The sequence below is a fragment of the Athene cunicularia genome (genome assembly GCF_003259725.1).
Source record: "Athene cunicularia isolate RWA chromosome 3 unlocalized genomic scaffold, athCun1 chr3_part1, whole genome shotgun sequence".
NCBI lineage: Eukaryota > Metazoa > Chordata > Aves > Strigiformes > Strigidae > Athene > Athene cunicularia.
This window is the reverse complement of record NW_020799097.1, coordinates 114,495,817-114,523,340: the sequence shown is the minus strand read 5'-3', so window position 1 is coordinate 114,523,340 and position 27,524 is coordinate 114,495,817.

The following is a 27,524-nucleotide window of genomic DNA, read 5'->3' as shown; positions in this document are numbered from 1 at the left end:
GATGTTTCAGCTCTATTGCAACCTAGATGACAAACAATTCCACACATATAATTTCCAGTGCAGCTACGAGCATTTTTTAAAACTAGACAACATGCAGCTTTCTCATCCCAGAAAGACTTTTCAGAGAGAAAAATGTTCATGTATTCCCAGCTATGAGAAAATGTAAAAGAAATCTAGAAAAAAATTTTCAAATTAACAATCTGGAGAGGGGAAAAAAGCTCAGCTTGAGTTAGTCATTGAGCTTTTTAAAACTTTAGACAGTTTCAACTTTAAACCCTTCAATTAATTACCCATGATAAACAGTTTCTATTTACTGTAAGGAAAAAAATGGAAATAAAATCTTTTCTTCTTGCAATTGTTCAAAAGTTTATCTCCTCTCAAAATTAAGGATTTCTCATGAAACAAAGTTTGCTACGAACCTCCTCCTACTGCCACCTACACATTTAGCATGATCTAGCTATCATGCAATTGTGTGGTGAGCTCAAAAAAGAAAAATTTAACAAATCAGCCACTTAAAAATAATGACTGGTTTTCCAGTGGGTGACTGCACTGATCTGGCTCACAGTAGCTATATGGGATGCTAGAGAGGTGGAAGGAACACACAAGCCCAGGGGTGGCAGTGGAGCAAGACCATCCCTGTTGATGGCAGCCTGCATTGAGAGCAGATGAAACGTGCCAGGACAGTGAGCCTTCACAACAACCACTAAAGATGCCCCAGACAAGGGAGCAGAGAGCAATTAGCACTTTCTGCTCCAGCTTATGTGGTGACTGGGGCTCAGCCAGGCTTCCAGATTTGAATCTGGAATCTTGGAATCTGTAACAGAGGGAAAAATCCTGAAAGATCTTATTTTTATTTCAATTGGAGAAGTGACTGGAGACTTTTGCGGCCCTTCTCCAGGACAAACCTGGGATCCCCAGGTCACATATCACTCAAAGGAGGTGCCAGGAAAAGGTACCATTACTCAAACTGACTCGGAAATTGCTTTTGCAAATCTTGGCCAGTGCTCCTAAACCCGTTTCTTAACAGCAGCGAGGTGCATGTAAATAAACACGCTTTCTAACTGCTCAAGGTTAAACAAGTGGTTAGATGACTGATCCTCAGAGATTAAATAAAATATAGAAACAGGCACCTTTCCAACTCAGCGGAAAATGTAACTGAAACAATAACTTAAAGGCATCCAAAGATGTTAAAATGAAATCATTAATTGTAACGTTTTTATGAGGTTGATTTTATCGTGAAGAGCTTGGCAACTTTTCTGCACAGCTAACAGTTTGTTCTGGCCGGGATCCAACATAGATGCATAACCAGAGCATCTGTGGGTTTGTTTTAATGGTACTCCTGGTCGCAGTTCGGGTAATGTTGGACTTCGTTCTGTGTTCCTATTTGATTAGTGAGTTAGTAAGGGGCCAGATGCTTCCTTCCACTATTGCTGATAGAAGTAAAGCCGATGACTATGTGGTGGGAAGTGAGAAAAGGTGCATGCCCTATAGCATAATCCTTTGCTTCCCCCAACCCTGTAAAAGTGGCAAATACTGGCACAGTATCTACAGGGATGAAGATGGAGATCTACCATCCTCCTCTAAGACACCAACATAGCTGTAGTCAAGCATATCTTTACGCATTTACGATGTATTCAGTAAACACAAGCACTGGAATGAGATTAAGGCATGACAAGCATTGGAATGGAATTAAGGTAGGACAAATCCTTAGGAAAAAAGTTAAATGTTCTGGAAATTAAGCAGTACCACACTAGGAAGACAGGTACCACTGTCTGGAAGGAGGAACATGGCAAAATCCCTTGACCTGAGGGATGCTGAACACTTTACATAAGCTTTCCCCCCCCCCCTCCCCTCTTCCTTCCTATGTCTTTTTTTCAAGTTTAAGCTCTGGTACCATGAGAAAACTGATTCAAATTGACTGGAGTAGTGGGCTCCTTGATAACCACACAAAAACCAGCACTCACATGCTTCATGTCCATTCCCAGGAGCCATCGTACCAAATAAGTCACACTTCCTAAATCCTAAGAACCCTGATCCGAACTAGCTATCTAATGAAGTGAAGAGGAAAGCCTCCATACTCTGTTACTGTTTCCCTGAATCTACAAGACAAAAAGACCATCTTTTCAAGCTAAAAGCTTCTTTTTAATCTATCTCTTCAGTGGCATTATTGTTACTTGTTAATAAACCCTTTTTAGGAAAAAGAGATCATTCATGGTGTTTTTCTCAAGCTATATATCCTTAAATAAAACTAATCTACAACAAGAGTATATGGGACAGATCTTGAATGGTTTGTAACACAGTACTTTTCATTTAGAATTATCTTCATTTATCCCAGATAAATCCATCACCCACCCACTCATTCTCGCTGCCGCACGGCTACAGGAAGGCATTTTAGATCCACCCCCTCCCTTGGTAGGACGGTATTTTGTAAATAAGACTCTGCAGTTTCAATAAATCTCCCCCAAATTCAGCTGATGTGTGCAATAAGGTGAGCTTTTGTGAAATCATTGGTAATTCATCCATCACTTACCCTTTGCCAGAGAGATGCGAGCAGGCTGTCGCCAAAGGCAGTTCCTCCCCATCTCCTGCTGCTCAGCGGGAAACAATCCCAGGGACTTCCAACTTCTCTTGACTTCCCATTCTGAGGTGTTCATGTCTTTACTAGGACTACCTGTTTACAGAGAAGCAAAATAAGATTCTTGTGAAGATTTCTCTAGGTTCACTTTAAGTACTAGACTAGCTTACAGACACAAACAGAACCATTCTTTCCAGGCAAGCATTTCTTCTTGAGTACAAATTTGGAAACTGAGTAATGAAAACAAAGCATAAATCCAAGAACCCACAATAAAGACATCTGCACCTCAATCCGTATCAGTCTTGTGTCCTCACTGCAACTCTGAGTTCATCTACAGCACTTCTCAAAGTCAACAGCCAGACCACAGCACCTAGAGTGCTGCTTTTCAGAGCAACTCAGGAACAGTTCAATTCCTAACCCGTATTTTTCAGTGTTAACCTGCAGCGTTGCATTGCCAGCCCCAAACCCATGCTTCGCCTGAGGGGTGCTTTGTTCTGTATAGCTCTTTCTGCAAGACAGAATTCCAGGACAAAACCCATTCAACTTTTATCTAATAAAAAGCAGCAGGAGTAACACAACCTCTCCAGCAGATGTGGCTGTGATAACATTCACTTCCTTTACACCAGCTGCAGCTCTGATAATTCCTGTTTCCTTCTCCCTATTCTTTATAACTGGGCTTTTTTTTTCCATTCCTTTTTAATTTAAAAAAACACCACCAAAAGCCAAAAAGCAACCTTCAGTGTTTGGGCTCCTGTGAAGTATGGCATTCAGAGCTTATCTAACAGAAAGTGATACTCCCTATTGAATGCACTCCCTGTGTTGGTACAGCAGTTTAAAACCTGCTGCAGTATTTTTTAGAGTATATCTCACACATGTGATCAAACCCTCAGTCTCTAGTTCACTGGTAATTCCTCACGCTGATCTGGTAGAACATGCTAATAATATGGATGAAGAAGACACCATTCAGAGCCCTTTGGGCTCATTCAAAACATTGCTTGGTTCTCAGTTTGTCAAGTGAAAGCAACACAGGTGAGCAGACAGCTTTTCCCATTTTTTTTTTCCTGAATCGCTATTCACAAATTATCTTTTATGAGGAAAACATGAAAAACTGTTGGAGAAGGAAGGAGAGTTAATGATATGTCAGTGAAACTATCACAGTGCCTAGGAAAGTTGCAAGCTGAAGCTGGAGCTACAGCGTATGGTCATTGCCTTCACATTGGTTAGAAATTACAGGAACATAGAAAGAAGCTGCCCGCTAACAGATACACTCTTCACTTGCTCTAGCCTTACACAGCTCTAGCAACTTTAGCAATTAATTAGTAGTTCTGACAATGTCATTCAGGATGGAATGAACACTGAAGCATATTTAGTCACCTCAAGCATTATTTAGGTATTTGTGCTGCAACAGCATCTGCAACCTCTAGCCACGGAATATGACCCTTTGAGTTGGAGATATAGAACCACAAAATGAGAAGACTGTCCTTAATATAGTACATAAAAAGACAAATTCCTAGAATTTACAAGCTACACCTTAGACCTCTGGTTCCTGCAGAGTGCAGGGGAAGGGGCAGAACTGGCTAAATAAAACTGTCCTGTTTAATATATAGTCATTTTTCACTGTAAACCTACATACACATTAAACCAATGAAGGAACAAGCCACACTAAAATGGCAAAATTCAAACAGGAGGATTATAAGGTTTGCAATGAAGCAAAGAAAAATGGATATTAAGAGACAAAGAAAAATTCTGAGGAGAGTAATCTTGAGAATTATACCAAACAGTTATAAACCCAATAACATAATTGGAAAACATTATGAAGTCCTTGACAGCAAAACCAAAACAACTACCTCAAAATGCTTGGGCAGGTGATTTTTTATGAAAACCTTAGAACTACTGGGGACACAAGGCGTTGAGCTGCAACAGGGAAAATGATAGAAGTATTTAAGTCCTCAGAGCAAGCGTGGTCCTTCTGTGAGTTTGCCTCACCCTGGGCAGCCACTGGGAGATGTGTTGGTGCGAAATGAGAAATGGTTGAGGGAAGAATGGCATGCTGCCCCAAACAACAACTGCCCTCATGAGCTGAGTCTGCAGGGTCCGTAGAGACTGGAGGGGAGAAAAGATGAGTGTCTTCAAACAAGAAGTGTTCTCCTATGGGCTTACGCAGTGTGGCTGAAGGGATGGTTTAGCTGGTGCAGCAGTGCCAGAAGTGGCCTTGTCAGTGATGCTGTGCACTGGCCTGGGCTTTCCTAAGGGCACTTCTGCGGCCTATACTAGGTGAAATTTTATAAAACACTCTGAAAGTGTACTGTTGGTGAAATGTGCAGAGAATGGCCCATGAATCCTGTGCTTGCATGCATCCAGTCTGCTTCTGTACCACTGCTAAAATCATCTTCACTGTGTGTTCTGTTCCGACTCTGAATGTGTTCAAATGATGTATCGGCTTCCAGCTCTATTGCCAGTTCTGCAAACAGTAATCAACATAACATTTACCATCATGTCATGCATGCAATAATACTCTGAATTTTTTTACTGGTTTGGGGCTCCTGAAATACACCTATACATATTAATGCATGCAATACCACACTTAGAAGAAAGGTATACAGTAATTGGCAAGGCAGCTCACGAGGTTATTGAATGAACAGCGATCCCCACAGATCGCCTTCCTCTGCAACTTTCATCTCCATGAACACACTCCTTAGTAATTCTGCTGATTCCTCTCAACAGGAAAAAATCCATTAAATATTTAATTAAGCTGTGTTCAATATATTAGGTAAGTGAACTATTCTATCTAATGCTAGCTTAACACTACATGCTGTATCACAACGTTCTGTACAACACAGTGTTGCAATAATATTCACATTATTGGGGATTTTGTTCTATTTGCTTTTGAACAGTAAAAGCAAAAAGAAAATGAACATCCAAACCAGGATTTCTAATCTAAGCGTACTTCCTTTAGCTATTATTATTTAATCAATTCAAGAGGAGAGGCACAAACTCTGGACACTGCTGGTGTGCTAATAGGTGGGCATTGAAACGAGGGGGTTTTTGCTCGTTTGGGTTTTTAAACGGAGCAGGAATTCATTAGTAGAGAAAATCCCTGTGCACGGCTGGCAGAGCCACAGGCACGACAGACCATAGTGGAAATTTTAAACAGAAGTAAAATAGGAGGGAGGGCAATGTAGCAATTCCGAGAAATAACATTTAACCTAAGTAGAGCACAAACCATTGCTTCAGAACTGCCAGCAAAATCTTGCCGACCTCAGTCAATTCCCAGCAATTAGGATGACAGACACTGTAACATCTGGAATATACAGGCAGAGGAAAGAGAATCAAATTGCTGTACATTTTGTCACAACTAAGGTATGACAATTGCCAAGGGCAAGTGTTTCTGAGGATAAACTGATAGGCTGCAGTTGAAACAATTGCTTCTGATGAGGAAATATCAGAGGCCAAAGAAAACCCCCTGATCTTCAGGGGACGTTTGCTCTGTTTGTAACCTTGGATAAACAATGTGCACAAAGCAGGATCACTGCACAGGGAGTTCTTGCAACTACAGCACTGTGTGAAATAAAAGAGGACCTAATCCAGAAACTTGATTTCCTAGGCTGACACAGCAAACATTCATCAGAGGTTAAATAAAAGATTTTGGCTTCCTAATTACTTAAGATAGGCCCATCTGGGTTCCGTCCTACAAAGTCTGAAGAACGGGGGATGAGACGCCACTACATAAGACACCAGAACTAACAGAAATTTGTGATTAAAAAAAGAGGACAAATCTCCATATTTTTTTATCAAGAACTCACAGCCCTATGGAAACAGGCAGTTTTTAGATGTTTTAGAATCTGTCCCTAAACTTCAATAGGTGACTCTCCATTATTTGCAAGCAGTACTGGAATGGTACCCTGCTCAATTACTTACCTATCAGCCTTATTCCTGATCTCCTATTAGAAGCAGGCTGACATTTGCACGGAGAAAGTGACAGCAAAAAATTAGAAAAGAGAAATAGCTAAAAAAAAAATAATTAGAAAAAGATGAAAATCACATCACCTACTTTTTTCTCTTGTCAACTGGAATCCCTGTACAGTCCCGGTAATCCAAATGGTAAGTACTTCCTTACGCTGCCAAAAAGGCAAAGACGTTAAAGAGAATTTTGCAAGTCAGCCATGTATCAGAAAATCCCAGCTGATTTAACTTTAATAGATGTCTTTCATAATAAGAGCAAATGTATGCCTTTTTCCACTGTAGTGCTTGGGGGTGGGGGGGGGGAGGATTTTGAAGCAGGGAGTCTTATAAGCACTAAAACCAAAACATTCAGAAAAAATGCAGAACACAGAGCCTTGTTGCAAGAGACATGGGAAGATTTGTCAGCTGCCCAATTACTGTTTTGGAAATAAAGCAGGTTCTGGAACTAGACCATCTACAACTTTACACAAACTCAGAAAGTCCCTGATCTTGCAGGGGGGTGGGGGGAAGCAGTTTGGACCAAGCTGAAAGGAAAACCTCCCAAAGGTTTTCTTCCATGAGGATCAGATGCTGATGCTGTCCTCAAAAGCAGTTATTTCTAAATAAATAAGGCTGAACAGAAACAGTTATTTTCCATACATCCTTCTGAACCACAAAGGACAAGGTCAGTTTCGTCATTATTACAGATATAGAAAATAAAAAGAGAAAATTACAAGCAGATACTGCTAGATACTATTGGTTTCAAGCCAACTCCCCTTCTTCAGAGGGTGACAGAAATGTGCTGTCCCCACAGGAAAACTGAGCATCTTCACATCTTTATGCTATCATCTTTCTGTTTCTAGTCTTCCAGGGCCATAAATCACTGCAACGCATCCTTCTGTAGAAACACCATCACCAGACTGTGCCAAATGTGCCCCAGCCTAGAGTCTTAGACGGGGATAGTTTTAGGGAAGAGGAAAGCCATCAGATGCACATCTTCATGCAGGACAAATATAAAAAGATCTATGTATCAATCCCCACCAACAAGCTAGTCTTCTTATTTGTAGGTACGGGCACTGCAGCTGCTCACTTCACCAGAATTCTGAGGATAAGCATTTGGTCTGAAATCATATCCTCTAAGTTTACATCTCAATAACCCAATTAAAATGTACAAGAACTAATTAAACCTAGTGGATAACAATAGTAACAACAGTACATAGTAATTTATAGCATTTTCTATCTTCAATGTGCTTTGCAGGCATTAACTAATTAATGGATAACATGAATTTTAAAATCAATGCATGAGCATATCATATGATTAGAATTAACATTTCAATTACTCTCCTCTGACCACTACAGTTACAAAATGCTTATTTCTTTGCACGTATGTGAAATAATTAAAAAGTATTCTGTACAGCTTATTACAAAGTAATTATATAGTTTCTGAACCATTTTATACACTCAATGGGAAATTACATCTGCTCTCTTATTCTCCTCAAAATTCTGCCTTTCTAGTAGATTTACACAGACCCCTATTAACACAATCCCTTTTTCTTAAACTCTGCTGACGCACAGGGGATTCTGCACAGTAACTTGAAGCCTACAGCAGCTATGCCACACCAGGAACAAGGTGTAAGTTCCGCAGGAAAAGCCACTGGAGCTCCCTTTGCCCTGGGACTGAAGCACTCATGCACAGACACAGAAGCTGGATTTGGGAAGCTCCGGGGACCAAATCCCCATTGCTTCTTCCCATGTGGAAAGTACTCTCACCTGACTCCTAGTGACTGCAGCCTTCACCCATGTGCCTCAAAAATCACCGTTCCTAGTTCGGCTAGTGCTGAGACACAGCTTGCCACAGGCTAACTGCCCTGGACCTGCTTCATAGGCCTTTTCTTTTTTCTTTTTTTGTCAGCCTGAGCCTTCTGATTGCGCCACAGCAGATTAAATGTAATGCAAGGATATGTGTGCAGGGGTCAGACATGGAAGTCTTCCACTAGGAGGAATTGAGGCTTTCAGAAACGCAAAACAAAGACACATTTTGGCAACTCATCTTCCCCTGTTGCCAATTTAAATCTTACAGTTTAAAATTACTTCCTTTCAACATCTGTTGTTTTTGTGGGTAACAGATTGACCTTTTTGAGAGGGAAAAGTTCCTTCTGGGGTTTTTTGCAGGCCACTGGTGTGCTGGGACGTCAGATTGAGTGCCTGGATAACTCACAGTTGTTAGATTTTTCCAGTAGTTTTCAAGGGGTTTCAGGTACTAAAATGCAACCAAAACAAAAATTCCCAAAGCCATAAGCACCCATGTACACTAGCTGTCACACAGAGCCTACAATAAAAAGAAACCTCCCTCAGCTGACAGGGTAAACGCATTTGCCTTTTCTGCATAACAATTGGTACCACTGGGTCTCCCTACTGATGCCTTCCTACCATCTTGCCCTCTCCATCTGCGGAGAGTTTCAGTTTGTCCTCCTGCTGTTTCATGCAGCTTTTTAATGAAAATTAATTCCTATTGTAGCATTTTCCCAGCTAGGTGTGTAGGCTGAGACTCTCTTTGCTCTGCTGTTCTCTGTCTTTCTTTATGGACCAATGCAAATTGCCCAGCTAGAGTTCCCTGTAAGAATCTTTTTTTCATGCCCCATTGTAATTGTCAAGCCTAACATATGAACTTGTAAGTGTAGAGAGACAAAAGCATTTATCCAGCCTGATAAAGTTACCTCTTTCAAATGACTTCTCTGTTCATGTCTTAACTCTTTAGCTGGCTGTAGAAGCCTCTGAGCAGCTGGTACCCATTCTAACTTGTCTCTTTCAGTGCTAGTTACATGCTTCCAATCAAGGAAATCTCATGTTTTCCCTATTACATATAGATCTAATACTTCCAGCATACAGGTTGAGGAGACAAAGAGAGGGGAGCACAACTGTGAAAGCCAACAGAAATCACTCAAACTCTGCTGAATAAAGCTCCTATTAATAACTCAATTATCAGAATTTTTTTTTTAATTGAACTAATAAAATACCCACAAACTTCTAACAGGAAAGGCCAGCACTGGCTTACTACATCATTTGCTTCTGACTAACAGGGCTGCATATATCCATTCTTGTGTTAATTAAATTTTAAATTATTCTTTAAAATGTAATATTTCTTTAATTTAAGGGCAAGCTAGCTGGTGAGATCTACACAGCAGTATTTCAAGCTCATTGACTTTTACTTTCAGCCATGAAAAAAGTCTGTAAAACTTTGAAAACACTTTTCAATCAAAATGCAATTGATCTCTTCAGAGAAACATTTCCAAACACACTGTGAAAGAAAGAACTGTCTTAATAAAGTTTTCTGGACCCTGAATGGAAATTCTCATCGGTATTTCTTACCAGGAGGATGGTCCTAAACACTTCCTAGTATCTGTGAGGATGATTCTACAATAGCAATAGTGAGGCAAACGGGTTGAAATAGGAAAAAAAAAAAGAACAAGGCCATTACTGCCACACTGAGACAGAACTCTGAAGCTGAAACAGCTGATTGCTACAATGTAGGAATCAGATTTATTGACAGAATCTTCCAGGCAAACACAAAATGAAAGGATTCCTGGTACTCTGATGTGGATCCCACCCCAGGAATCCACCTGAATCCATTCAAGTGTGCAGGCAACTACTGCTGCTAGAATGGCTCAGTGACCTCTGAAACAGATAATGAGCAAAACCCACCCAATTTCTAAAGCACAAGAAAACATTTTTAGAAGAGCAAATCCGTCCCATCTTGGCAGGCTTGGGAGAGTTGATGAAGAATAAATGAGCACTGGAGAGGAATAATGCTCTGAGACCAAAAGATTATTTTCAGACAAGATTCAGGCACTGGCTCAGAGCATGGGGAAATTTCCACTGCCGTTAGTACTGTATGTCACCTGGATAAATAACAGTTTTCCTAAGCCACCCCTTTCCCATTGCGTCTCAGAAGTACTGCACTTACAAAAAGCAGTACAAACCTGAAGGCTGCAGGAAATGCAAAGTATTTCTCTTTTATAAAAATGTTCTAAAGGAAAGAGGTATCATATGGAGAAATATTTCATGAGAAATTATAGCCTCATAGCTATCCCATTTTGCTTTTCCATTTCTCATTTCTACCCACCTGCTCTCCCACCCACACACCCCCAGCATTATTAACGCTTATGAAAGAGCATAAAGTTTTCATAATAAAGAATGTTTTTGTCCATTATCTAGAGAATAATATAGTTCATTCAATATGTTCCCTTGGAGAAAAAAGGATTTTGGTCTGCTGTAACTAGACGCTGTTTCCCAGGACAATACATTGCACTACCTACCTGATTTCCTTTTGGATTTATAAGGGTACTGAACAGTTCTGCCTGGAGACAGTGATTTTCATTATGGTGATGCTCACTCACAGACAGCATCAGGTGTGCTGTTCATCACATATCTCCATCCTATACCATGTGCTATGTTATTTGATCCAAAATGCTGATTCTGTTCTTTTTATCTCATTACTGAAAAGACAGACGTGCTAAGGCTCAGATTTTTGTACCCAAAACCTACTTCAAGGATATGCTTTGCTGCCATTTATTGTTTGCCTCTCAAAAGTTCTTTATTAGCCAGAAGTCTGGTGATGTCACTAAAGCATATACTTGGAAAATAACCTCAGTAAGCATTTGCTTATGCTGAGGTTAAGGCTAGACTACAAATCTGGCAGTCAGTTGTGGAGCCAGGGATTTCGGCTGACAGTGCTTTACCTTAATATCTACAAGCTTAATGTTCGGGTAGAAATGGGAGAAACATCTCAGATAGGCAAGAATGTTTTAGCAGAAAAGGGGAGAGGCAGTCCTTGCAGCTGCTGACATTCAGGCACTCAGCGCTCTCTAAACGGAAACTAAAGTTTTGATGTGTCCATGGCAGTGGAATGACAGCCAGTGCTGAACACGGAAGCTGTGCTAGTGCCAGCCTATAAAATTGGTGGGGCCTCTTCAGCATTACCTAAAGATACTGAGCAGTCTTCAAAAGGAAACAGTCCTCTGTTATTCCACTTTATAGTAATCTAGTCTAAAAGGAGCCAGGCAGGGGTAACTATAGCAAAGCCTGCATCAGAAAGAAAATTTTGCAAAACCCTGCCCCATCGAAGCTGGAAGTACTTGCACTGAGGTTAAGGCTGCCATCCTGGAATTCAGGGCTGTTAACATCACAAAACAAGACTGCAAAATACTGCAACCTCTTCAGCAACAGGAGCTGTTAAGATTCCCCACAGTGTCTCTAGTGCTTTTCATTCCTGTACGCCTCATGTCCAAACCTACTTCATATCCTCAGGCTTTCCTAGAGGTGCCCTCCCTCATTAGCCTTACAAACACAGCAGAACTAAGGAAATTCAGCTTGCATGTCACACGGAGCACTGGCTGAAAGCGAGATGCTCGCTGGATAGCATGTGTTACTGTTCCACCGACCCTCGCACACACTGAGCCAGGAAAGCGGCCACACGATTTATTGGGGGACAACAGAGATCTAGCTTGTGAAAGTCCTCAGCGAGTATTTAGCAAGGAGACAGTCCCCTAAATATCATTCCCCTCAAATCAAAGAAACAATTGCATAGCGGCCTCATCTGTCCATGAGAGGTACTGCACAAGAAGTAGAGAAAGCAGTGGAGTGACTTCAACCAGCTTAGCGAATTTTGTGGATTTGTTATTTTAGATAACTTTTATAAAAAAGCAAAACCGAGTTATTAATTGAAATTTTCGAAAATAACTCTAATATGTTAGCACTGCAATTACAGATATTAGAAATAAAATAGCATAAAGTATGATTGTACTGAGGAGCCTAAGAGCTACATCCCTCTCTGCCTTTTATCTACTTAAGTCAAACACAGCTTAAATAAACTTTCTCTATGCCTGGCTTTAAACGCTGACCCAGATTTATCTTCCTTTGTTTTTCCCACCTACCAGAATGTATTCGCATGGAGGAAGTCACCAGAGCTGTGTGCTCCATGGGGAGAGAGCAGCTCTGAAAGGAGATTGCTCAGCCCTGCCAGAGACATAGACCCCTAGGGAGAGTGGTCTGAGGGGCTACCTGGCCCAGGCCAGCTGTGCTCACTGGGCTAGTTACACGGGGCAAACACTGGCCTTTCTTTCATCTTAGGAAAAGTATATTCCCATCAGAGAGAGCTCAAATATTGTGTGACTTCCAGCACCACAAACCTGAGACAAACCCTGTGAGCACTGGAAGTCTAGCCCTACGTGGGGATAACAGTGAAGCTGCTGATGGAAAGCAGGTTCCCTTCAAATGAAATCCCTGCCTGCTTTCACTCACTCAGTGAGGAACAGCGGCAGCGAGAGGCTGAGTGGCTGCTCACTTGCCCTCTGGGCTCAAACCGTGACACTGGGCAACACACCCGAGAGAAATTCTTCACAGAAAGTAGAGACGACAAGCTAAAATTGTCACCTGCACCTGAAAGGTTGGCTCTCCCTAAAAATAGAAGGCAGGGCAAATGTGTGCCACATGTAACACAGCACGGGTCAAACTGCCCACGCTTCAAAGTACCTGAAGCCTGCCCTGGCCGGCTGCCCTTGATTGACCTGCGCTGAAGCTCGTCTCTCTCTCAGGCCAATCTCCTCACGGCCCGCACTCAGCGAATTGCACAAAAGGCTGACGGAGGGTGGCTCCGCGAAGACGCAGAGGTACTCCACTGTTCACCCGCGCTTTCCGAGCCGCCATAACCACCAGAAAAGCCCGAGGCGGCCTCTCCCCTCACTCCCAAACGACGGCCGGGCCTGAAAAGCCCCGCAGTTGGCCGCTGGGCGGGGATCGCGGCGGCCTCGGGCTGCGCGACAGCGGGGCCGGCAGGTGGCGCCCGCACACAGGCCTCACGCGCCTCAGGCCGCCCTCCTCCTCCTCCGCTTCCCTCTCCGCAGGACAAAGAGGTTTCCCCTGTGGCCGTGCTTCTTAACGGCCCTTCGGAAGCTCCGAAAGCCTTGGGGCCTGTCTCTAGTCTCCTCTGCCGGGGCCGGGCGCCGCGTGGCCGCGCTGGCCCGGGGAAAACGGGCCCCTCGGAGAGCGATGGCCGGGTGTGCCCCGAGGCCCTGGGCTTGTGCCTCTCCTGCCCCGGAGAAAGGGCTGCGCCTTCTCGGAAACCACGGGCCTGACACGGAAAAGGTGCTTCCGTCGGTACCAGGCACACTTGCTGTCATTTTACGAGGTTTTCTCTTCGTAGGTCCAGTGTCCCTGCACCTGTATGCAGGTATCAGCCCGCAGTTTAAGGATGGCTGCAGTGACTCTTAAATGTACAAATCACAGCTTACAATATCGCCTGACCAGAGGAAGGAAGCTCAGGCATTGCTTACTAGTAGAGAACTAGAGCAAGCATCTGTAACTCTGAAGAGAACAGGACCCCGATTGTGATTCTTCGCTTTAGCAACACGACATCATCTCCCCCCAGCACCACCCTGAGTCAATGTTATTAGACATTTCTCGGACAGAAATCCCTGTAAAGGTGAGCTCAGAAAGAATAAGTGAATTGCCTCAGGTGGCAACTATGGCTGAGGCAGGGAAAGAACACAACTGCTGCTCTGTTAGGGGCATCACTGTAAAAACTTCCTTGCGCTCCTCCTCTCTCACACACAATCAGGAAAGTCTGTTGAAATACAATCAAATCGAAATCAAAATCAGAGTGGTTTGTCTTTACTGCCCAGTGCAGTGCCCTATGAAGGTTACTGGGCAGTAAAACTCACAGTTATTGCTCTCAAGCTGTGCTGAAGAAATACTTGGGGACTTTTCCCACAAGGGCCACAGCCCAACCAGCTACAGCTCATACACCTGAAAGCAAATGATAAAATAAGCACTGAGAAAGCCAGAAGGTGTGTGCTATAGCCATCTCAGCCTCTCCAAAAATATTTATGCCTAGAAATGCGTTTGGGAAACACCCTTCTCCCCCAGTACCTTGACTTCTGTACAGGAAGGTAGGAAGAAAACATGCCCCTTTAAGTATTTTATTTTACTAAGCATAGTAGCTGGTTTTCTGTAAAATTGGACACTTAACTATTGAATGATGCTGCCTCACACTATCTGCATAGGGATCTCTGCCAAAGACTGCTGGCAGAGGTACCTGACAGGCTCGTTCATGCTTGTGGGGCTGAATAAGTTCATTAGGCTTACAAGGAAGAACAAGCTCAAATAAAACTGCACACATCAGTGTGCTCTGCCTTTATTAACATGTACGATCATCAAACAGCTGACACCCAAAACACTACTGACACAAAGGAAGCACACATGTCCCTCAGTTAACAGTGCTTTATTTTCTGTCAAAACTTTTCAGGCAGGGTTTTTTGTTGGTTGGGGTTTTTTTTTTGAGGCTGGAGTGGGGGCAGTGGCTCTATTCATTGGGCATAAGAAGCTGCACCATGTGAAACAAGGTCTCCTGAGTTTCTGGATGTGTTTCAGAAAGCACTTGAAAAGTCAAGGTTGTCAAGATAATAACTGGTAAAGATGTGTATCTTTTAGGGATTTGGTGATATTTTTGTGATCACGATTTTGTGAAATATCGTACGAGTATTGACCATCTTTTCTTCCATTTCCCTTTACAAAAAGTAGCTGATTGCTACACTCATACAAAACTAAAAGACATCCTGGAGTTTGATTAAAACCAGAAAATCCCAGATGATGCTGCTAGAGTTTTCTACTTGGATCTTCCCCTGCCTGTAGAGCCTCTCCATCTACATCAAGAGACATAAGGAACATTCCCGTAGTAGAGAACCCAGCGGCTTCAAATTTTCCTCAGCATCACAGGTGCCCTGCCCTCTGCCTAGCAGCGGTAGCACCAAAACTGACACTGATCAACCCTTAATCCTCTTCTCCAGCCTACCTGGAGACACAGGTGACTCTGGTGAAGCCTCTGAATGCCAAGGGAGGACTGGTATGTGGTCGAGAGAGGAACATACTAGCCCCACCCCAGCAAGACCATAGCCCTTGGTTCTTTTGTCTTCCCCCCTGGCCAGTTCCCTGAAAGGTCTCTCCTCACAGCACTCAGCTCAGACTTGATCCTGTGGAGTGGCCTCCAAGGGAGGAATCCTGGAAGTTTAGCGGTGGAGGGTTTGCAAGATTGTCCCTCTGGGACAAGCACTCTGTGTTCGGTGTCACACACACCTGTGCCACTCAGAAACACTGTGGGGAACAGGAACTGGAAAGCTAGTCCAATGTTTACTGTGCCTAAGAATTATAGAACACAGTTTTAAATTGCAACGCTGCATTTAGACTTCAGAATTAAATATAAGCATCCGACTAATTATAAAGGTTTCTCTCCAGAAGGGGGGAAAATAAATTTCGGTCCTATGCTCCACTTTTAATATTGGCAGAGCTCAAGTAATGAATGTTTGCCATGGGTGTTTCAACACTGGTCTGTCCACTAAGTGTTTGTGAATATATGATACGCACTTTCTTCTGACAGTTAACTAATTGATTTGTAGAATCAGTTTTCCAAAGGTGAGCAAAAATGATTTATGCAAAGAAGCGTTTTTGTCACAGCAGGCATCGCTTTAAAGGAAATACAAATTTTACTTGAAATATGATAGAAAACCTGTTTCAGCAAGCAGAATTGTGTTGGCTTGTGTTGCTTCTGAGAAGAAAAATATATTTGTATTTTTTACTTTGTTCTATTCCTTGCGATATAGAGTTTAGATTTAAGGTTATTCTTTCTCTGCCCACTTTTATCAACATGACGTGTTTCCAATGATCTTGTTCATTTTGGCTGCAGAAACCATGGCATATAATGTTATGCCACTTGCAAGCCATTTTGGCATCTTGTTCCAATGATTTGCAATAGAGTGCAATATAAAGCTGTTTATAAGGCAGTTACTTGTGTATATAGTTTAGCGTAAGTAAAAGATATTGAAAAGAAAGGCTCCCAGAGCCATCCTATTTTTTTATTTGCTCATAAAACTATTTTGGAACTTTAATATTCAAGTGTTAATTTAAGCCAAATTAAAGTGCTGAAATGTTTACCGAGACTCATATTTTAGGAACAAGTAACTTCAAAAGTATTAACAAAAAATAGGATCTGAGGGCATACCTCTACACAGAACAGCAAAATTCAAACAGTATGGTTTAGCTAGAAAACAGTGCCTTCAGTCAAAGTGAGAAAGCAGTGAATAGCCCTCTTATATAGGTGCTTCATATTGACAAATCCCGCTAAACACAACAGGCTGAGAGAGACATGGTCAAGTCCCTTTGAACATCAGGTGAAAAATCTAAATCCAATGCACATAGACCCTTACTTACAAGAAGCAGGTCTTTGGTGGTAAAAACAGCTGAACTGTGCTAATTTCAGGATGAGACTTGAAAGCATTTTGCAAATAATCTGGACTGAGCAGTGCTTCTGGGAAGCAAGGGTGTCATTATGCCCAATTTTAGAGAGAACATGCATTAAGGAGATTTCTGCCATCACATTTTGAAACATCAGCCACAAGGTAGAAACAATTCTGAAGCACAGCTGTCCTTAATGGAGTTTCAGGTCAGCTACACTGACCGCTGCTGCTGGAATGCTGAACTATTAGTCTAATTCACTGCAATAATTCCTGTATTCCCAAAACTGAGGTGAGAGAGGCTAAAGGCCATTGCCAAGAGTCCAAAGGCCGGGGAGCAAATTCTTCTGTGTTACACTGAGAGTAAACGCTGTCTGCTTACTAATAACCCTGATCCAAAGGGAAGATCCTCATGTAATGGACATGCCTGTGAGCAAACCAGAAGCTGGTACTGGGGACCAGCACCAAGTGTGAAGTGGCGGGACATGATCCTGAAGCTCTCCTGGGCAGTGCTGGCCTAGTGCTAGGAGAACACTTGCCCTAGCTGGAGTGGCCCTTTGGGGCATTATCAGAGGCTGAACCTTCTGGCAGGGGACAGTGATTCCCTCCGAGGTGCTCTGTGGTGGTGTTTGGCAATGTTGCTTTCCACCTCTTTTGCTGTTTCACATTACTGAAAAAAGGCAGCATAAAGTGGAAAAAGCACACGTTTTCAGAGAGCAGAGAGGCCGTTTCTGACAGTTTGTACAGTATGCCATGCAAGATGGCCCAACTATTTTTCTTTTCCAAAAAAAAAAAAAAAGATTCCCCTGAGCATGCCTTAATTCACAGTTCCAAACTGACTGGCAACCAGTAGATGAGCGCTCCAGATCACACTCCATCACAATACAGTTACAACTATTTAAAACCCAATTAATTCTCTTTCTAACTTTCCCATCAAGCTGTAAAGTTCCAGTTGGCAAGGCTTTTTACTTTGATTTTGAATTCCTGCTTGGAAGATTAACTGAAAATGGATTTGGCTTGAACAGCTGCACCAAACATATTTTGTTTTATTTTGTTGGCATCTCAAATAACAATACTTAGCACTCTTCATCTTCAAAGCATTATACAAACATTGAGTCACATCCCCTCACAACAAACTCGTGACATCACCTCCTGTGAATAAAATCATTCTCATTGCAAAGAGGTGGAGAATGAGAAAGAGATCCACAATTTGTGCAGGGTCACAGGAAGAGCCCTTGGCAGCAGCAGATGTAGAAGCCAGGGGCTCACAGGCCCCTTCTGGTCCTCACTTTATTGATCTCCACTTCTGCGTTGTTTTGAGGTAGTGTTTTCTTCTTTCTTTTTTTTTTTTAATAAGCTCTGTTCATCCTAAGGTAACAATCACAGTAGCTCATATATGCACGTATTATCTAGCAGGCACTTTCTGCTGCTATGTGCCCTGCCACCCGAAGCCAAGGGTGGGGCATTCCCTTTCCCTCTACTAATCCAAGTAGAAAGTAGAAATAAAAGGTATCTCAGTACTGCACGGTTGTATGCAAGTGTGTCTTTGCCCTCGTCACCAAGGCCCATATGTCTGGCTACATCCAGCTAGGGAAGATCATCCTGTCCTTCAGATACACTCTCAACTCTGACAAAGCAGTGGTCTCCTGAGGAGTTCACTGCCTGAGGGGACAGAGCAGTGCCAACACTCAATCACAGTATTGTTTACAGAAGGCTAATACACAGGACTTAGGTGCCTCAATTAGGAGCCCCAGGTCGCTCAGAACTCAGTGGAGAAAGGTACCTCCTTTCAGGGGGTAATTCAGAGGCAGACATTAATTTAGGCTCTGCTGACTACAGAGAGCGCCTATGCTCCTAAATTAGACACCTAAATCAGTAGTCTGTGTGAAGCAGAATCATGTGAATACTTCCCTATAAATATAGAATCTTGGCAGTGCCAACTCCCATAGAGTGAATTAACGTCAAACACATAGAGCATATAGTTGTCAGGGCTTCTTTTCATGAAGAAAACTGACAAAGAAAATATGCTATTTGTGTTTTGTTGCACATCTTGTTTTGTTTCCCTCCTTATTTGTCTTCTTCTTAACCATCCAAAGAGATCTTTCAGCCCAAAAGAAATGGATTATTCCCTATAAACTGTAACATTATCTAAAGAGCCCCTTCCCAAGGCATTCCAAGGTAGAAGTGAGGGAACTGCTTCTCCTCTGGTGTCACAGGTATGTGGCAAAAACAATCTAGAAGGTTTTGTTGAATTTATGCATCTTTGTGTGGTCTAGTACCCTCGTTTCTAGACTGGAAGGCACTGGGAAGAAATGTCATTACAACGAGGCTGAATCATTCAGCAATTAAGACAACTGGCCTAGGGTAATTCCCAAGCCCGTTAGTCCAGCGGTACAGCTTTAAACAAGCTATTTCACCTCTGTTTCTGTTATGAGGTAGCCTTGATCTCAGGAGACACCATCAGATGCTTCCTATATTAAGCCCTAGTGCCAGTTTTTGAGTTCATGTGAAAATTGACTGCAGAATTCCCAACGGCCACGCCTACACGGTGGAACAGAGTTGCACTGCTAAGGCAGCGTGAGCAGGCTTGCTCCGATAGCACCACGCTCTTCCTTCTCTCTGGCAAAATTTTGAGCCAGACCTCCCTTAAGCACAAACGGCAACAGCTCTGTCAAAGTTTTACACAAGCTTCTCGTCCATTTCAAAGCAGTGAAAGATTAGTAAGAACTGTAGCTTACATAAAATGGTGTGGGGAATTAAAAGAAATTAAAAAAACACCAACTGACGTGGCCATTTTAATATGTATTTTACGTGCTGGTTCTGCAACTAAACTACAATTAGAAACTGTCCAATTAAGCCCTCCATCTCTGTAGCAACAGCTCCTCTGTCAGGACTGCAACAGTCTGTGGCATGCTGATCCTCATGGTCAACAACAAACTTTGGCCCTCTAAAATAAGCTGAATTCTTACTGCCTTGACCGCAGGAAATCCCAGCCAGGAAGAGCGTCCTTCAAACTACGAAAGCTGAAGCCAGTGAATCTGAATGCAGAAGGACTAATGAAAGTGTCCAAAATCCCACCTAGAGGTGACCCTTGCCACTCTTCTCAGCATAGATAATGTACTTCTGATGTCTCAAACTAAAAGGAAAAAATACAAATAAAAATGTCATCGATATGCAGATTTCTAGGGAGCAAGTCCAACTCCCAAAGGCTAACAGTTAGCAACGCAGACCAAGCCTACACCTTCAGCAGCACTTTCTGGCATTTTAAATCTCCCACAGGCAGCCATTCATGTCCTTTCTATCACTGGGGTAGTAGGAACACATAAAGACACCAAAACCCACAAGAACAGGAAGAAGATGTAGCTGAAGGAATTTCTGAGAAGCTCTTTCTCTCAGTATGAAGGGCCAATTGATAGCTTTTGCTTTATTCTGGATCATCTACATTCCTTCTGAGACTGTACTATCAATTTCACATACAGGGATTGAAATTAAACCCATCATCCAGACTATACAGTAGCAAGCGTGTAAAATAATTCATCTCCACATATTCTAGTTGGAGAATGGCAAAATACTGCACGATAAACTGCGTGATGGGAGCAGCAGGAAAAATCTTGTGCAGTTCCTCTTGGCCATGCTTATGTGCAGTGAATTAAGAGGTGCAGAAGGATGAGTTTAAAAATTATATTTCTCACCATGTAATAATGCTACTAAAGTTAAGAGAGCACTAACACTGAAAGCTAAATCAGATTCAGATTCCCACTGACATTTCAACGTACAACATTTTTGGTTTTCCATTAACCACTATTGAAGTTTCAGATGCTATTTCATACCAGAACAGTGTTTTACATAACCTTCACTTTGCAGAAGCATCACTGTTTTTCAGGTATAATGAAGTGATGAGCTGTGGAATAAAAAGGATGAACATGGCCAAGATAACTATGTAGATAGCGAAAGACTGTATGTATTTATTACTTCAAAGTGAAAACACAGTGCAGACAGGAAGGGGAAAAGGTTCAGTAAAAGCAGTTTCAGCAGAGGAATTTAAAATTATTCACATATTCCTTGGAAAGAATCCATAGCACTTTCATCTGGTAATAGTAGTACTGTGTTAGGAAACAGCATTTAGAGATTCCAGATTAAATAGCTATCTTGTAAAAATCAGGTGGAGGCTATTGGTCCCAGTCATCTACTACCAGAATTAAACCCTTGCAATGACATGCAGCAAAGGGCACATGTTAGGAGGAATGAAAAGTATCCCTGACACAAACCAGAAATGTGGCAGTCATTATTTGCCTTCTCCAAGGGTAAGTTTGGCTTGCCTGATGGTAACACCTGGTATCATATGAAAGAACAGCTTCATCTCACCCACTGCTTCATATGCAGCGGGTGTTTGCAGACAACAGCTGATACTAGGAAATGGTCAGAAGGGGAAGAGTCCTTTCTCAGATCCACACTTAACCTTTGCAAGTTCAGCAGTTTCACCACGCTCCTTCATGCTTCTGCAGAATCTCTGAAAGCCACATAAAGACAATAACGTAGTTGCAGACAGAGCTGCTGCATGCATTTTATACCTAGGCAGCTTGCAGCACAAAGGTCACGATCCTCACCCGAGGCCAAGAGGAAAGAAGCGATAATGAGCAACTAAAACATGTGCAGAAGCCAGACCCTCAGTTTATTCACAATTCATTGAAATTAACAGGTTTTTACAGTTTAAGTCAGCTGCCTTCCTCCAGCACAAAGAAGTGATACTGCTGGGAAAAACAAAATCAGTATAAGTACAACTATATATGGGTGCAGATTTCAACAGGAACATTTCAGGAGGCAATATTAGGTGCCAGCCAACACACACATGCTTTTAACGGGTTTAAAAAAAAAATAAATCTAGCTAACACTTGATTTTGAATCAGTTGACCTGTCCAAGAGCAAACAAAGCAGCATGGGAAGAACGGGAGAGAAAATAAACTCCAACCAGTCCGGGGTTGAGAGGAAGTTTTGTGGACTGTTATAGCACAGAACTCCTCTCCTAGGTAACAGCTGTTATTCCAAAAAGCTCCTGAAAAGCACTTTCATGGAAATTCCACTGCTAAAAAAAATAAGCAAGTAAAACGACCACCATAAATATACAAATGAAGAGTAAAAATACACACGTGTATGTAATATATATAAATATAGACAGAGATGTTCTCAGTTAAATCTGAGACACCACACAAAGAAAATTTGTTGTTCTTGTCAACCCTACGGACGAAAAAAGCCCGGCAGTTGTGGCCATCAAAGATTTGCAGAAGATTTCTGTAAAAAGCAAGAAGCAAAACCCCAGAAGTCACCAAACCCATCTCATTAGACAGGCCAACTTAATTAATTTGTTCAATTTGCTTCTCTTCTATGCATGGGTGTAAATGCAGGTTGGAAAGCAGAAGGCTAGAGGTGATGGGAATGAAGCTCATTAGGAAGCAATAAAGAAGGAAGAGACGCCAGAAAATGAATGCTAGTTCATTGGGAGAATTTTAAAAAATGCCATTTGTCTTCATGACACAGAGAGAAGAGCTCAGCGAGCCCATGCATATGGTTAGTTTGCAGGGACCTTTGACTTCTGCTGGCCTTTGACCTCAGTGTTTCAATCAAGACAACACTAAGCCGTTCACAGTGCCACCGTTTAGTATCTCCTAACTACAGTTCTTAAAGATTACATGCCAAACCCAGAATACAAACCCCCACCTAATACTGGATTTCAGCAGAATGTAGACTACCAATGTCAGTGTTGAAAATCTGAAAATCCAACATCTTGTGCACCCTGGCCTCTGACAAGCCTAGCCTCCTATACCCTAATGTTTCACACCCTCTGGTCCTCTGTGATCCAAAAGTCCTTTTCTGTACATCGGGATGATGAAAGAACTCAAATGCAGGAGCAAACCCCCAATATCAGGGAGCTACTGCACTCCCCTAGGGACCAGGTTTGGTCCTTCCTTCTCAGGAGCATTTAAGCATTTCTGGTGACCCCTGAGAACCTCACCTACCTAACAGAAAAGCTCTGCTGTCTCTCCAGCCCAACAGCGAAGCTTTCACTGCAGGGGCAGAGATGATACAGTTTAAAAAAGAACCAAATCATACTGCCCTTCACAGGGGTTAGAGAAGAGAGGCAGAAGGAAGATGCTGCAAATCCTGTGTACTGTCCCACACAGCCTCTTCCTACGCCATGCCCATGTGACGTGCACAAACATTGCTGCCTGGAGACACATCCCACACTTCCATACTAGCTTGGACAAATGCTCTTGAACTGGGACCATTTCTCCAGGCAAAAATTCTACTTTCTTTTGCAGAGAAATTCATTTTGCATGAGCGGGAACTTGGAGGAAGGCTGCCTCCCCCTTACTAAGGGAAGGCTGTGGCTGGTGAGTGGAGTGTGCAGCTCTATCCTGGACTCTGGCTGCCAGAGGTGCACAGAACATCACACCTCTTTTATCCCCGGCCTCTGCAGGCAAAATCTAGCCCAGGATGAGGAGCCATGCTGTCTGCTGACATAACTGTCTCTTCTGCAATCCTCAAGCTACAACCCCCTGCACTGAAACATAACTGCATGGATCAAATTATGCAACAAACATCAGGTGCTTTCCTAGGTGGATTCTCATTGCCTTCTCCTTGACTGCTCAAATCCTTCCTGAAGGTGCTTACTCTTTTAGACTCTTTGAGAAGAGCAGCTGTGGTCATTTCTGCAGTAGGAGAAGAGAGTTGTGCGCTTAAGCCGGCCAGGGATTGCTGACAGCTATCAGTCACCTCTTCTTCCTCGCTCTGGGCATTGAGCCAGCAGTCTTCTCAAGGAATCTCTATGAGCTCAGACAGCCGTATACCATAAATAAGTCAGACTCAATTATTTTATATCAAAACAATATCTTAGCTTTTAATGAGTGCAACTGCCAATACAGAGTCACGCATTATGAATCACTATTTTCTCCTTCCTAGCACTTTCTAATTTCCTGCTAAGGAGACAAGCTGAATGGGGTCATTAATCTGAATTAGAAATACCATGACCTGCTGTGCACTTTATCTACTAACATTTTCTGGTTTAGCAATATAGGATGGGATTTTGTAATTTCAGACAACAGTAGGATGTGAGAAATGTAGGTCCTCATTTTAAATAACCTCAGCAAGAACTGTATTTTTACTAGCAAACTCTTAAATTTAAATGCAGTGCAGGGTTCTATCTCTTGAAGCATCACAGAAAATATGTTGACCAGACGGCAGCTAACACGTTCTTTAAACAAGCTAGCATGAGGACTTTTCTCCTTTACCTTCCAATTAAATATTGGAATATTTTTGAAAATACATAAACAAATGAGATCACAAAACAACCATAAATCAAAATAGAAGGTATTAAAATACAAAAGAGTATAAATAATAACAATGTTCAGAAAATTCATGAAAAACACTGTACCTAATTTTATTTTTAATTTAAAATGCAACTTTCCTCACTTGGGAGTACAAAGGCCCTGAGAAAAGGTAGGTCATGCTGGGTCTATGCTTTTCAAGCAGAATTGCACTCTGATCTCTACAGTGAGTTGTTCAAAGACACAAACATGATATAGCCCAAGGGGTCCAATATCTGAAAACACTTAGGCACTCGAGCCTTGCTTTCTTTTTTTATTATTACTTTTTATTAGACTAAAATGGAAAGTGCAAGCTCTAGTCATGGAGTACATTCCCATTGTGCGAGGCACAGGACAAATTCAGACCAACAAAAATATACGGCCAGAACTGAGACCTAAGTGTTGCCCAGACTTCTTGCCAGCCGTTATACAAAGGAATGTGCCTCCCTCAAAATAACTTTCCGCAAATGGATAATCCCTGCAAAGTCAGTGGGAGTTTTCCACAGGATTTAAACTGCTCATGGAAACAAGAATTTCCAGTGACGAGCCCAACGCCCCGATCAGCTCATACGCGAGGTTGCCCGAGTTTCCAGAGCTCCTTGAACAGGACTAGGCCTAAATCAGAGAAGAGCATTTACAAACGACAATGCCTGGAACAATCAACAGCGGTCACCCGGGACTCAGCATCCTGAACAGCAGCAGCACGAAGGGAAGTTTTAGCTGAAGGTACTGAAGTAAACGCCACATGTATATCTAACGTGACAGAACACAGCCAATCCTCACTACAAGTTAGTCAGTAATTATTGTCCATTCGCTACATATATCTGAGAAGCCAAGAAGATTAAAAGCCAGTAGTAAAACTTTTTTCTCCCCTTATTTTTTCGGTGAAGTCCTCATTTTCTCCTGCCTATGGCAGTTTTACTATGCCAAAATCCCTTCAGCATTTAGTTCTACTTAGAACTAAGTTATCTTAACTCTGACCAGACCTCTGCCTCCCAGGGTGTTAAATTTATTATCAGGATTTGATATCACATTACAGTTATGTTTCACAGTGTGAATATTTTTCAGCTCTGTGAGCCTTGTTGCTAAACATGTATTAAGGCAGACTACAAATTAGAGCCAAGTAAGTTAAGTAAGGCAGAAGACACAGTTTTTCAGTTGTTCAGATTTCTGTGTTTGATACTGGTTGGCTGTGCCTCTATTCATCTCAAGAAAGTGGCAATCAGCTCATATTTTAGCATCTCCTCAGTCTGCTGATATGACAGAGGAGAGGGAGACATGTTAATGCTGTGCTCCTGAAGTTTACAGATATCAAGAAGTAGATTTTAAAATTTCAGGCTAAGATCCCTTCAATTTTTGGTCAAGATTCTTCTACCAATGAACAGTATTGTGCTGTCCTCCTCCTTCATCCTTGCATACCACATGGCAAGGGAACATGAAAGAAGATGTTAGATCTTGAAACAAGATGAGCGTTGACAGGTGAGCTGATTTCTTCCCTTATCTGACATGAAGAAGTTTTACATGAACGTCAGAGTTTTCTCTTCCATGCATACAGATCACAAAGCATGCAATGTACAGGCTACAGAACCAATTCTTTTGCCCTACTTCTATTAACATATGACACAACAGACAGGATGGAGCCAGAGAAAGTAAAAAAAATGCCTATACAGCTCCCCACCATTTGCTTTTTTCCTAAGTTTGCCCTCCCTGCATCTCTCTTCCTTGTTACCCAGACATAGAAAATCCCATATATGATACAACTACTTCCTCTGACTCAAAAAGACATTTTATGCTGAAAAAAGATTAAAGAGGGCAAAGGGTTGGAAGCTCCTGCATTGACTTTTTTTTTTTTTTCTCATAAACATATACACTGGCACACAAGCTAAAAAGAACAAGGTAGCCCTTAAAAGTCTGGGTGTACTCAGAAGCAACTGATCTGTTATTTAATCAGTTCTGATTTCCTTTTATTCAATAGAAGGAATTGCAAACTGTAGTGCTGATGACCTGTGGTTTGACAATGGGTTTAGGATCAGGAAATTACTTGCTCTACACCAGGCCAACACTGTTTTGTTTTATTTTTTCCTATTTTCAGCCTTTATAAAAAAAAAAAAAATATATATTACGCTTTGGCAAACTGTTAAGAGTGCAGGAATTGCTGGTCAGCAGTCTTGTTATTTCAGCATCCTGACTCTGCCAGTGGCTTTCAGGAAAGCCATCTTTTTTTTCAGTCAAACTTTACAGGTTACTATTGTCACCAGGGCCCATACAAACACTCACTCATGGCTGTGCCCCCTTGGCTAAACACATTAAATAGTCTTTCCTCAACTTTGAAGATGATCCAAACAGTCATCTCATCAACCTTCTTTATTGCACACTACTAACCTTTGAGGAATTTCATTGTTTCTCAAGGAAAACCTCATGATTTTCCACTGACACATTTCCATTGCTGAGCAATACTTCTGTCCTCACGGTGGGTCACAACACATGAAGAAAAATAAAGTCTATCCCCAAATGAATTCCTTGTCCAGTTTGAGTTGTGACACCAGTAGGTACATCCTAAACTCTCTATTATATTTCCAAATCCCAGTAAAGCTGTAATGCATTCTAACACTTTTTTTTTCCCCTCTCCTTACACTGCCATCCAGTTTTTCCAAAGGAAACACAGCACTTCTTTTCATGAGCTTTTTGAGTATTTCAAAGGCTGACACTCAGCCATGCAGTAATTCCTAGAAAAAGTAAAGCAGAACAACTGAACATTTGAACTCCCACAAATAACCTCCACAATCATTTTCCACATGACCCAGAAGAATTATTTTTAGAACCAGAAAAGTAGCTTTATTCTCTATTTCCATTTAGTGCTTGTGATGTTGGAAAGGACATTCAGTAAGGATGAGTATTATTATTTCTCCGTGATGTGTATTCGTTTGGAAAAACTGTAATTCCTAGAAGTACCAGCCATGATGAAGACACGCTGTTCTAAGCACTGTGTAACTTATGGTAAGAGACAGCTTCTGTCTCCTGAGAGTTTACAATCAAAACAGTCAAAATAGAGAAAACAAGAGGATGAGGTCTGTTTTGCAGGCAGGAGATCTTCCCTGGTTTCCAGCTTTGCCACATGGTTCTGTGTGAGACAGGACAAGCCATCAGTCTTTCTAGACCTTAAACTCTACTTGTTCAGTCACAAGTTTCTTCTGCCTTCACTATCTTGTTATGAACTGGGTGTTTTTGGCAAAAGCACTCAAATGCAGCTTTTTTGAGGGCCACCTCAGATACAATAGGCGACTTCCCCTACCTCTGATTTTTGTTTTCCTTTTTTCCCTCTCTGGAACTTGGGTGTATTAGGTGCCATTGGGGGGGATGGGG